The sequence below is a fragment of the Lissotriton vulgaris genome, chromosome 4_1 (genome assembly GCF_964263255.1).
Source record: "Lissotriton vulgaris chromosome 4_1, aLisVul1.2, whole genome shotgun sequence".
Taxonomy (NCBI): Eukaryota; Metazoa; Chordata; class Amphibia; order Caudata; family Salamandridae; genus Lissotriton; species Lissotriton vulgaris.
Window position 1 is genome coordinate 2,111,184,020 of NC_141691.1, and position 12,191 is coordinate 2,111,196,210.

The 12,191-nt window shown below is 45.3% G+C and overlaps 1 protein-coding gene across 1 annotated transcript in view; it reads left to right on the forward strand.

The window, feature by feature from the left end:
* Positions 1 to 1,725: 1,725 nt before the first annotated feature.
* LOC147725144 (verrucotoxin subunit beta-like) overlaps positions 1,726 to 12,191 on the forward strand; it is a 439,166-nt gene continuing 428,700 nt past the window's right edge. The window contains exon 1 of the mRNA XM_086967119.1: positions 1,726 to 1,879. The gene's annotated coding sequence lies outside the window, so the exon portion shown is untranslated. The remainder of the gene's footprint in view (positions 1,880 to 12,191) is intronic.

Here is a 12,191-nt window from a genome sequence, read left to right on the forward strand (position 1 = left end):
TGTGGTAAAGACTGTGTTGTAAAGGCTGTTTCCATGTGGGCCAGTCCAACCCTGACTTATAATCTAAAAAAAACCTGATTCGTGGAGAGAGGGAGAGAGCAAGAGAGGGGCGGGGCTCGTTATCAGTTCAGCACGAGTCTCTGCACACACAGGAGCTCCCGTCACTTTCCTGCAGCCGAACAAATCATATCAGGCCGGGAGCAAAGGTAAGAGGACTAATAAGAAACGAACTGATAAGGTGAACCGCCGTAGCCCCCCTCTGAGAGGCTGCTTTATTCATCATCTCCCCTTCCCTCAGAAAATGCAATGTGAGCCCCCCTGCAGGAGGAACCTCTAGAGCACGGGTACTCAAAGTACAGCCCGCGGGCCGGCAGCAGCCCGGCAAGCCTTCCTTGGCGGCCCGCGGCACTTACAGACAGCATACCTGTGTTATTTTTATTTTTGAAAGTGCCAGCAAACACCACTGATTGCAACAGCATGGACTCGGAGAGACAAGCCATTCGAGCGATATTCAGAGGGCAGCTGCAGGGGCACTAAGAAGAGGTGAACAAAGCCTCATTAACATGTAAATGGTCTTTTAAAGACCTGTTAAGTACTGGGTGCGGCTGTGTTCGTGCAGGGGAAGCTGCCTCATACCGGGCTGAGGAGGGGGGATGGGGGTTGAGGTGGTTTGTGACCCTTTTGCTAAACATATTGACATTAGCATAAATAAACAGTGACTATGCTCGGTGCCTTTGCAGGAACTTCTACTGCTGGCTTTCACGGTTAATTAATCTCAACTTCACAGCAGGAATTCTTTCGAAGCACGGGCAAAATAAGATTTTGCGTTTGGGTACTCCCTTTGCCATGCAATCTGGCGCCAACTTGCAGTTTCAAGCGGCCAGGCAGCTGCCTACAGTGGCTTAATGTATCCCCGGGACTGGTTAATCTTTCAAATATTGACATCTGAGAAATCGCATCTGTGGCATGACAACATTTTACATAATATTGCTACAATTTAAATAGCATTGCTTCTTCCGAATGGCGAACTTACTAACCTTTATTCCATTCCGCCAAAGTGGTCTGCCTTTTCTGCCATTTTTTTTCCTCAGCTTCTTTCTATATGTACGAGTGCCGAATGCAAATTGCTGCCTGCCAGAATTAAAGACAATAAATCCTATTCCCTGCATTGCCACTTTAACTGCTAAAAAGATGCTAAAATAATCGGATATTTGTGATGCGGGTGACGAAGGGCAGCAGGGAGTGAGAGCCAGGTGAGATGGCAGAGGGTGACAGAGGACAGCAGGGACAGACAGAGCTAGATAGAGACAGGGACAGACAGAAACAGTTTGAGGCAGAGACAGACCGTGATAGAGAGAGAGAGACAGAGAGAGAGAGGGAGACAGAGAGAAAGAGAGAGAGACAGAGAGAAAGAGAGGGAGACAGAGAAAGAGGGAGACAGAGTGAGTGAGACGGGGAGACAGGGAGAGAGGGAAGGAGGGAGAGACAGAGAGGGAGGGAGAGAGAGGGAGGGAGAGAGAGGGAGCGAGGGATGTGTGTAGGCAGGGTCTGTTGGCTCAGTGGACGAAGGCGTCCGGTCCGCTGCATTGGCTTGTGTTCAACCTCATGGTCACAGTTTTTTTTGTTGCTCTAGCCCCGCCCCCCTCCCCCACTGACCCCGCCCCCACTGGTGCGGCCCTTGGCCACAAACCACACTGTAAATTTGGCCCCCGAGAGAAAGTTTGTGAGTACCCATGCTCTAGAGGGAAGGGTCAACACGGGGCGACGTAGAGAGGGCAAAGCAGGGCTGTGCTGGTGACCCGAGTGTGAGCTTGGGAGCGGCGCTGCTTTACCTGTCAGGGGTGCATGCTTGGAGTCTGCTCATGTGTGACGTCACCAGGTATGTGTGAGGGGCGAGAGATGCTCTTACAAGCCGCACACAGCAGCGGTGTCCGTGCCTGGGGTCAGGCTCAACAGTAACTCCTGCCGGGCACTGTGAGGCTCTCAAAAGAGCCTGGGGGGGGGGGGTGACACTGCCCCGGTGTGTGTCTGCAAGGCCTCTGCCTGCCGCCTTTCTTACAGACATGGCTTTGAGGATAAGATATGTTACTCTAAATGAAGATTAAACTCCCTGTAAAGGGAAGCCCGGTGTGGATGCTCCAGATGAGCTGCAGAAAACAACCGGGAGCGTCAGTATCTCTTTTTAAAGTTCGGGGTTGGATCAGCTGCCAGACGCTTATTAAGTCCCTATCTCTCGAGTCGATCCCGCTGTTATACCAATTGATAACATTTTTACATGCAGCCGAAAAATGATTGCTATAGTCAGTTTGAGATGTATTATATGTATATACCTTGAACTTAAGAGACCTTTTGCATAGTTTGATATTTTGTAGACTTCGTGTTCAGGCTGCTAGGGTAACAATTAGAAATCTAAAAACTGAAGCTCCTCTGTTACAGTAATTATCGATGCACTTTGTAATTGTTTTTGTACAATGGAATTACTAATTATTGCACGTCGGCACTTTAATTTGCAAATGTGCAATATCCTGTTATAGTAATTATTAATGCATTTTATAATATGCTGGAATTGCTATTTATTGCATGATCGAGCCCATGTTTGATAGATTTTATCTTTTCTTTTTTTGCATGTACAATGTATAGTGAACTGGACTGGTTTTATGACGTAACTATGAATGTAGGGGTAAAATGTTAATAATGTCTGTGGTACAGTTTTTTTTTACATTTTGTGTGATTGTGAAGATGTTTTGAATACAATGATTTGTGTTACTCAAGCAATAAAGACCTCAATATTATCAGCCGGGAGCGCCAGTGAATATGTGAGTCTGTCAGTGCCGCTGAGTACCCCGGGCAGCTCACTTTTTCGAGGCTGTAACTTCCCTTTGTAACTGTGCAAGTGGGAAGAGAAGCAGCAGCAGACACCTGAGATGAAACGAGCCATTGAACGGACAATGCAAGAACTCACAAGGCTGGGGGCATGCTTCCCTGGTGCCAGTCTGAGTGGTATAATATTCTAAATAATGCCATTCATGCCTTCATCCATGTGTGAACACTTAGGATGAAAGATGGAAATGTGTTTGCATTTCTTCCTTTTTTTTTTTTGTGCGGGGCCAGGGCTTTTCTTGTAGTCTTCGTACATTTATTAGTAAACGTGAGCGGGGCCAGGGCTTTTCTTGTAGTCTTTGTACATTTAATAGTAAACGTGGGCGGGGCCAGGGCTTTTCTTGTAGTCTTTGTACATTTAGTGTTAAATTTGGGCGGGGCCAGGGCTTTTCTTGTAGTCTTTGTACATTTAATAGTAAATGTGGGCGGGGCCAGGGCTTTTCTTGTAGTCTTTGTACATTTAATAGTAAACGTGAGCGGGGCCAGGGCTTTTCTTGTAGTCTTTGTACATTTAATAGTAAACGTGAGCGGGGCCAGGGCTTTTCTTGCAGTCTTTGTACATTTAATAGTAAACGTGGGCGGGGCCAGGGCTTTTCTTGTAGTCTTTGTACATTTATTAGTAAACGTGAGCGGGGCCAGGGCTTTTCTTGTAGTCTTTGTACATTTAATAGTAAATGTGGGCGGGGCCAGGGCTTTTCTTGTAGTCTTTGTACATTTAATAGTAAACGTGAGCGGGGCCAGGGCTTTTCTTGTAGTCTTTGTACATTTAATAGTAAACGTGAGCGGGGCCAGGGCTTTTCTTGTAGTCTTTGTACATTTAATAGTAAACGTGGGCGGGGCCAGGGCTTTTCTTGTAGTCTTTGTACATTTAGTGTTAAATGTGGGCGGGGCCAGGGCTTTTCCTGTAGTCTTTGTACATTTAGTGTTAAATGTGGGCGGGGCCAGGGCTTTTCTTGTAGTCTTTGTACATTTAGTGTTAAATGTGGGCGGGCCAGGGCTTTTCCTGTAGTCTTTGTACATTTAGGAGTAAATGTGGGCGGGGCAAGGGCTTTTTCTGTAGTCTTTGTACATTTAGTGGTAAACGTGAGCGGGGCCAGGGCTTTTCTTGTAGTCTTCGTACATTTATTAGTAAACGTGAGCGGGGCCAGGGCTTTTCTTGTAGTCTTCGTACATTTATTAGTAAACGTGAGCGGGGCCAGGGCTTTTCTTGTAGTCTTCGTACATTTATTAGTAAACGTGAGCGGGGCCAGGGCTTTTCTTGTAGTCTTTGTACATTTAATAGTAAACGTGGGCGGGGCCAGGGCTTTTCTTGTAGTCTTTGTACATTTAGTGTTAAATTTGGGCGGGGCCAGGGCTTTTCTTGTAGTCTTTGTACATTTAATAGTAAATGTGGGCGGGGCCAGGGCTTTTCTTGTAGTCTTTGTACATTTAATAGTAAACGTGAGCGGGGCCAGGGCTTTTCTTGTAGTCTTTGTACATTTAATAGTAAACGTGAGCGGGGCCAGGGCTTTTCTTGCAGTCTTTGTACATTTAATAGTAAACGTGGGCGGGGCCAGGGCTTTTCTTGTAGTCTTTGTACATTTATTAGTAAACGTGAGCGGGGCCAGGGCTTTTCTTGTAGTCTTTGTACATTTAATAGTAAATGTGGGCGGGGCCAGGGCTTTTCTTGTAGTCTTTGTACATTTAATAGTAAACGTGAGCGGGGCCAGGGCTTTTCTTGTAGTCTTTGTACATTTAATAGTAAACGTGAGCGGGGCCAGGGCTTTTCTTGTAGTCTTTGTACATTTAATAGTAAACGTGGGCGGGGCCAGGGCTTTTCTTGTAGTCTTTGTACATTTAGTGTTAAATGTGGGCGGGGCCAGGGCTTTTCCTGTAGTCTTTGTACATTTAGTGTTAAATGTGGGCGGGGCCAGGGCTTTTCTTGTAGTCTTTGTACATTTAGTGTTAAATGTGGGCGGGCCAGGGCTTTTCCTGTAGTCTTTGTACATTTAGGAGTAAATGTGGGCGGGGCCAGGGCTTTTCTTGCAGTCTTTGTACATTTATTAGTAAATGTGGGCGGGGCCAGGGCTTTTCCTGTAGTCTTTGTACATTTAGGAGTAAATGTGGGCAGGGCCAGGGCTTTTCCTGTAGTCTTTGTACATTTAGCAGTAAATGTAGGCGGGCAAGGGCTTTTCTTGTAGTCTTTGTACATTTAGTAGTAAATGTGGGTGGGGCCAGGGCTTTTCTTGTAGTCTTTGTACATTTAGGAGTAAATGTGGGCAGGGCCAGGGCTTTTCTTGTAGTCTTTGTACATTTAGGAGTAAATGTGGGCGGGGCCAGGGCTTCTCTTATAGTCTTTGTACATTTAATAGTAAATGTGAGCGGGGCCAGGGCTTTTCTTGTACTCTTCGTACATTTATTAGTAAACGTGAGCGGGGCCAGGGCTTTTCTTGTAGTCTTCGTACATTTATTAGTAAACGTGAGCGGGGCCAGGGCTTTTCTTGTAGTCTTTGTACATTTAGTAGTAAATGTGGGCGGGGCAAGGGCTTTTTCTGTAGTCTTTGTACATTTAGTGGTAAACGTGGGCGGGGCCAGGACTTTTCTTGTTGTCTTTGTACATTTAATAGTAAATGTGGGCGGGGCCAGGGCTTTTTCTGTAGTCTTTGTACATTTAGTGGTAAACGTGGGCGGGGCCAGGACTTTTCTTGTTGTCTTTGTACATTTAATAGTAAACGTGAGCGGGGCCAGGGCTTTTCTTGTAGTCTTTGTACATTTAGTAGTAAATGTGGACGGGGCCAGGGCTTTTTCTGTAGTCTTTGTACATTTAGTAGTAAATGTGGACGGGGCCAGGGCTTTTTCTGTAGTCTTTGTACATTTAGTGGTAAACGTGGGCGGGGCCAGGACTTTTCTTGTTGTCTTTGTACATTTAATAGTAAATGAGGGCGGGGCCAGGGCTTTTCCTGTAGTCTTTGTACATTTATTCGTAAACGTGAGCGGGCCAGGGCTTTTCCTGTAGTCTTTGTACATTTAGTAGTAAATGTGGACGGGGCCAGGGCTTTTTCTGTAGTCTTTGTACATTTAGTAGTAAATGTGGGCGGGGCCAGGGCTTTTCTTGTAGTCTTTGTACATTTAGTAGTAAATGTGGACAGGGCCAGGGCTTTTCCTGTAGTCTTTGTACATTTAGTAGTAAATGTGGGCGGGCCAGGGCTTTTCTTGTAGTCTTTGTACATTTAGTGTTAAATATGGGCGGGGCCAGGGTTTTTCTTGTAGTCTTTATACATTTAGTAGTAAATGTGGGCGGGGCCACGGCTTTTCTTGTAGTCTTTGTACATTTAGTAGTAAATGTGGGCGGGGCCAGGGCTTTTCCTGTAGTCATTGTAAATTTAGGAGTAAATGTGGGCAGGGCCAGGGCTTTTCCTGTAGTCTTTGTACATTTAGTAGTAAATGTGGACAGGGCCAGGGCTTTTCCTGTAGTCTTTGTACATTTAGTAGTAAATGTGGGCGAGGCCAGGGCTTTTCTTGTAGTCTTCGTACATTTAGTAGTGAATGTGGGCGGTGCCAGGGCTTTTCTTGTAGTCTTTGTACATTTAGTAGTAAATGTGGGCGGGGCCAGGGCTCTTCTTGTAGTCTTTGTACATTTAGGAGTAAATGTGGGCAGGGCCAGGGCTTTTCTTGTAGTCTTTGTACATTTAGTAGTAAATGTGGGCGGGGCCAGGGCTTTTCTTGTAGTCTTTGTACATTTAGTAGTAAATGTGGGCGGGGCCAGGGCTTTTCCTGTAGTCTTTGTACATTTAGGAGTAAATGTGGGCAGGGCTAGGGCTTTTCTTGTAGTCTTTGTACATTTAGTAGTAAATGTGGGCGGGCCAGGGCTTTTCCTGTAGTCTTTGTACATTTAGGAGTAGCAGGGCCAGGGCTTTTCTTGTAGTCTTTGTACATTTAGGAGTAAATGTGGGCGGGGCCAGGGCTTCTCTTATAGTCTTTGTACATTTAATAGTAAATGTGAGCGTGGCCACGGCTTTTCTTGTACTCTTCGTACATTTATTAGTAAACGTGAGCGGGGCCAGGGCTTTTCTTGTAGTCTTCGTACATTTATTAGTAAACGTGAGCGGGGCCAGGGATTTTCTTGTAGTCTTTGTACATTTATTAGTAAACGTGAGCGGGGCCAGGGCTTTTCTTGTAGTCTTTGTACATTTATTAGTAAACGTGAGCGGGGCCAGGGCTTTTCTTGTAGTCTTCGTACATTTATTAGTAAACGTGAGCGGGGCCAGGGCTTTTCTTGTAGTCTTTGTACATTTAATAGTAAATGTGGGCGGGGCCAGGGCTTTTCTTGTAGTCTTTGTACATTTAATAGTAAACGTGAGCGGGGCCAGGGCTTTTCTTGTAGTCTTTGTACATTTAATAGTAAACGTGAGCGGGGCCAGGGCTTTTCTTGTAGTCTTTGTACATTTAATAGTAAACATGGGCGGGGCCAGGGCTTTTCTTGTAGTCTTTGTACATTTAGTGTTAAATTTGGGCGGGGCCAGGGCTTTTCCTGTAGTCTTTGTACATTTAGTGTTAAATGTGGGCGGGGCCAGGGCTTTTCTTGTAGTCTTTGTACATTTAGTGTTAAATGTGGGCGGGGCCAGGGCTTTTCCTGTAGTCTTTGTACATTTAGGAGTAAATGTGGGCGGGGCCAGGGCTTTTCTTGTAGTCTTTGTACATTTAGTAGTAAATGTGGACGGGGCCAAGGCTTTTCCTGTAGTCTTTGTACATTTAATAGTAAATGTGGGTAGGGCCAGGGCTTTTCTTGTAGTCTTTGTACATTTAAGAGCAAATGTGGGCCGGGCCAGGGCTTTTCTTGTAGTCTTTGTACATTTAGTAGTAAATGTGGGCGGGGCCAGGGCTTTTCCTGTAGTCTTTGTACATTTAGGAGTAAATGTGGGCAGGTCCAGGGCTTTTCCTGTAGTCTTTGTACATTTAGTAGTAAATGTGGACGGGGCCAGGGCTTTTTCTGTAGTCTTTGTACATTTAGTAGTAAATGTGGGCGGGGCAAGGGCTTTTCCTGTAGTCTTTGTACATTTAGTAGTAAATGTGGATGGGGCCAGGACTTTTTCTGTAGTCTTTGTACATTTAGTAGTAAATGTGGGCGGGGCAAGGGCTTTTCCTGTAGTCTTTGTACATTTAGTAGTAAATGTGGACGGGGCCAGGGCTTTTTCTGTAGTCTTTGTACATTTAGTAGTAAATGTGGGCGGGGCAAGGGCTTTTCCTGTAATCTTTGTACATTTAGTAGTAAATGTGGACGGGGCCAGGGCTTTTCCTGTAGTCTTTGTACATTTAGTAGTAAATGTGGGCTGGGCCAGGGCTTTTCCTGTAGTCCTTGTACATTTAGTAGTAACTGTGGGCGGGCCAGGGCTTTTCTTGTAGTCTTTGTACATTTAGCAGTAAATGTGGGCAGGGCCAGGACTTTTCTTGTAGTCTTTGTACATTTAGCAGTAAATGTAGGCGGGCAAGGGCTATTCTTGTAGTCTTTGTACATTTAGTGTTAAATGTGGGCGGGGCCAGGGCTTTTCTTGTAGTCTTTGTACATTTATTAGTAAACGTGAGCGGGGCCAGGGCTTTTCTTGTAGTCTTCGTACATTTATTAGTAAACGTGAGCGGGGCCAGGGCTTTTCTTGTAGTCTTTGTACATTTAGTAGTACATGTGGGCGGGGCCAGGGCTTTTTCTGTAGTCTTTGTACATTTAGTAGTAAATGTGGGCGGGGCAAGGGCTTTTTCTGTAGTCTTTGTACATTTAGTGGTAAACGTGGGCGGGGCCAGGACTTTTCTTGTTGTCTTTGTACATTTAATAGTAAATGTGGGCGGGGCCAGGGCTTTTTCTGTAGTCTTTGTACATTTAGTGGTAAACGTGGGCGGGGCCAGGACTTTTCTTGATGTCTTTGTACATTTAATAGTAAACGTGAGCGGGGCCAGGGCTTTTCTTGTAGTCTTTGTACATTTAGTAGTAAATGTGGACGGGGCCAGGGCTTTTTCTGTAGTCTTTGTACATTTAGTAGTAAATGTGGACGGGGCCAGGGCTTTTTCTGTAGTCTTTGTACATTTAGTGGTAAACGTGGGCGGGGCCAGGACTTTTCTTGTTGTCTTTGTACATTTAATAGTAAATGAGGGCGGGGCCAGGGCTTTTCCTGTAGTCTTTGTACATTTATTAGTAAACGTGAGCGGGGCCAGGGCTTTTCCTGTAGTCTTTGTACATTTAGTAGTAAATGTGGACGGGGCCAAGGCTTTTTCTGTAGTCTTTGTACATTTAGTAGTAAATGTGGGCGGGGCCAGGGCTTTTCTTGTAGTCTTTGTATATTTAGTAGTAAATGTGGACGGGGCCAGGGCTTTTCCTGTAGTCTTTGTACATTTAGTAGTAAATGTGGGCGGGCCAGGGCTTTTCTTGTAGTCTTTGTACATTTAGTGTTAAATGTGGGCGGGGCCAGGGTTTTTCTTGTAGTCTTTGTACATTTAGTAGTAAATGTGGGCGGGGCCAGGGCTTTTCTTGTAGTCTTTGTACATTTAGTAGTAAATGTGGGCGGGGCCAGGGCTTTTCCTGCAGTCATTGTAAATTTAGGAGTAAATGTGGGCAGGGCCAGGGCTTTTCCTGTAGTCTTTGTACATTTAGTAGTAAATGTGGACGGGGCCAGGGCTTTTCCTGTACTCTTTGTACATTTAGTAGTAAATGTGGGCGAGGCCAGGGCTTTTCTTGTAGTCTTCGTACATTTAGTAGTGCATGTGGGCGGTGCCAGGGCTTTTCTTGTAGTCTTTGTACATTTAGTAGTAAATGTGGGCGGGGCCAGGGCTTTTCTTGTAGTCTTTGTACATTTAGGAGTAAATGTGGGCAGGGCCAGGGCTTTTCTTGTAGTCTTTGTACATTTAGTAGTAAATGTGGGCGGGGCCAGGGCTTTTCTTGTAGTCTTTGTACATTTAGTAGTAAATGTGGGCGGGGCCAGGGCTTTTCCTGTAGTCTTTGTACATTTAGAAGTAAATGTGGGCAGGGCCAGGGCTTTTCTTGTAGTCTTTGTACATTTAGTAGTAAATGTGGGCGGGGCCAGGGCTTTTCTTGTAGTCTTTGTACATTTAGGAGTAAATGTGGGCGGGGCCAGGGCTTCTCTTATAGTCTTTGTACATTTAATAGTAAATGTGAGCGGGGCCAGGGCTTTTCTTGTACTCTTCGTACATTTATTAGTAAACGTGAGCGGGGCCAGGGCTTTTCTTGTAGTCTTCGTACATTTATTAGTAAACGTGAGCGGGGCCAGGGCTTTTCTTGTAGTCTTTGTACATTTATTAGTAAACGTGAGCGGGGCCAGGGCTTTTCTTGTAGTCTTTGTACATTTATTAGTAAACGTGAGCGGGGCCAGGGCTTTTCTTGTAGTCTTCGTACATTTATTAGTAAACGTGAGCGGGGCCAGGGCTTTTCTTGTAGTCTTTGTACATTTAATAGTAAATGTGGGCGGGGCCAGGGCTTTTCTTGTAGTCTTTGTACATTTAATAGTAAACGTGAGCGGGGCCAGGGCTTTTCTTGTAGTCTTTGTACATTTAATAGTAAACGTGAGCGGGGCCAGGGCTTTTCTTGTAGTCTTTGTACATTTAATAGTAAACGTGAGCGGGGCCAGGGCTTTTCTTGTAGTCTTTGTACATTTAATAGTAAATGTGGGCGGGGCCAGGGCTTTTCTTGTAGTCTTTGTACATTTAATAGTAAACGTGAGCGGGGCCAGGGCTTTTCTTGTAGTCTTTGTACATTTAATAGTAAACGTGAGCGGGGCCAGGGCTTTTCCTGTAGTCTTTGTACATTTAGTGTTAAATGTGGGCGGGGCCAGGGCTTTTCTTGTAGTCTTTGTACATTTAGTGTTAAATGTGGGCGGGGCCAGGGCTTTTCCTGTAGTCTTTGTACATTTAGGAGTAAATGTGGGCGGGGCCAGGGCTTTTCTTGTAGTCTTTGTACATTTAGTAGTAAATGTGGACGGGGCCAGGGCTTTTCCTGTAGTCTTTGTACATTTAGTAGTAAATGTGGGTGGGGCCAGGGCTTTTCTTGTAGTCTTTGTACATTTAGGAGTAAATGTGGGCAGGGCCAGGGCTTTTCTTGTAGTCTTTGTACATTTAGTAGTAAATGTGGGCGGGGCCAGGGCTTTTCCTGTAGTCTTTGTACATTTAGGAGTAAATGTGGGCAGGGCCAGGGCTTTTCCTGTAGTCTTTGTACATTTAGCAGTAAATGTGGACGGGGCCAGAGCTTTTTCTGTAGTCTTTGTACATTTAGTAGTAAATGTGGGCGGGGCAAGGGCTTTTCCTGTAGTCTTTGTACATTTAGTAGTAAATGTGGATGGGGCCAGGGCTTTTTCTGTAGTCTTTGTACATTTAGTAGTAAATGTGGGCGGGGCAAGGGCTTTTCCTGTAGTCTTTGTACATTTAGTAGTAAATGTGGACGTGGCCAAGGCTTTTTCTGTAGTCTTTGTACATTTAGTAGTAAATGTGGGCTGGGCAAGGGCTTTTCCTGTAATCTTTGTACATTTAGTAGTAAATGTGGACGGGGCCAGGGCTTTTCCTGTAGTCTTTGTACATTTAGTAGTAAATGTGGGCTGGGCCAGAGCTTTTCCTGTAGTCCTTGTACATTTAGTAGTAACTGTGGGCGGGCCAGGGCTTTTCTTGTAGTCTTTGTACATTTAGCAGTAAATGTGGGCACGGCCAGGACTTTTCTTGTAGTCTTTGTACATTTAGCAGTAAATGTAGGCGGGCAAGGGCTTTTCTTGTAGTCTTTGTATATTTAGTGTTAAATGTGGGCGGGGCCAGGGTTTTTCTTGTAGTCTTTGTACATTTAGTAGTAAATGTGGACGGAGCCAGGGCTTTTCCTGTAGTCTTTGTACATTTAGTAGTAAATGTGGGTGGGGCCAGGGCTTTTCTTGTAGTCTTTGGACATTTAGGAGTAAATGTGGGCGGGGCCAGGGCTTTTCTTGCAGTCTTTGTACATTTATTAGTAAATGTGGGCGGGGCCAGGGCTTTTCCTGTAGTCTTTGTACATTTAGGAGTAAATGTGGGCAGGGCCAGGGCTTTTCCTGTAGTCTTTGTACATTTAGCAGTAAATGTAGGCGGGCAAGGGCTTTTCTTGTAGTCTTTGTACATTTAGTAGTAAATGTGGGTGGGGCCAGGGCTTTTCTTGTAGTCTTTGTACATTTAGGAGTAAATGTGGGCAGGGCCAGGGCTTTTCTTGTAGTCTTTGTACATTTAGGAGTAAATGTGGGCGGGGCCAGGGCTTCTCTTATAGTCTTTGTACATTTAATAGTAAATGTGAGCGGGGCCAGGGCTTTTCTTGTACTCTTCGT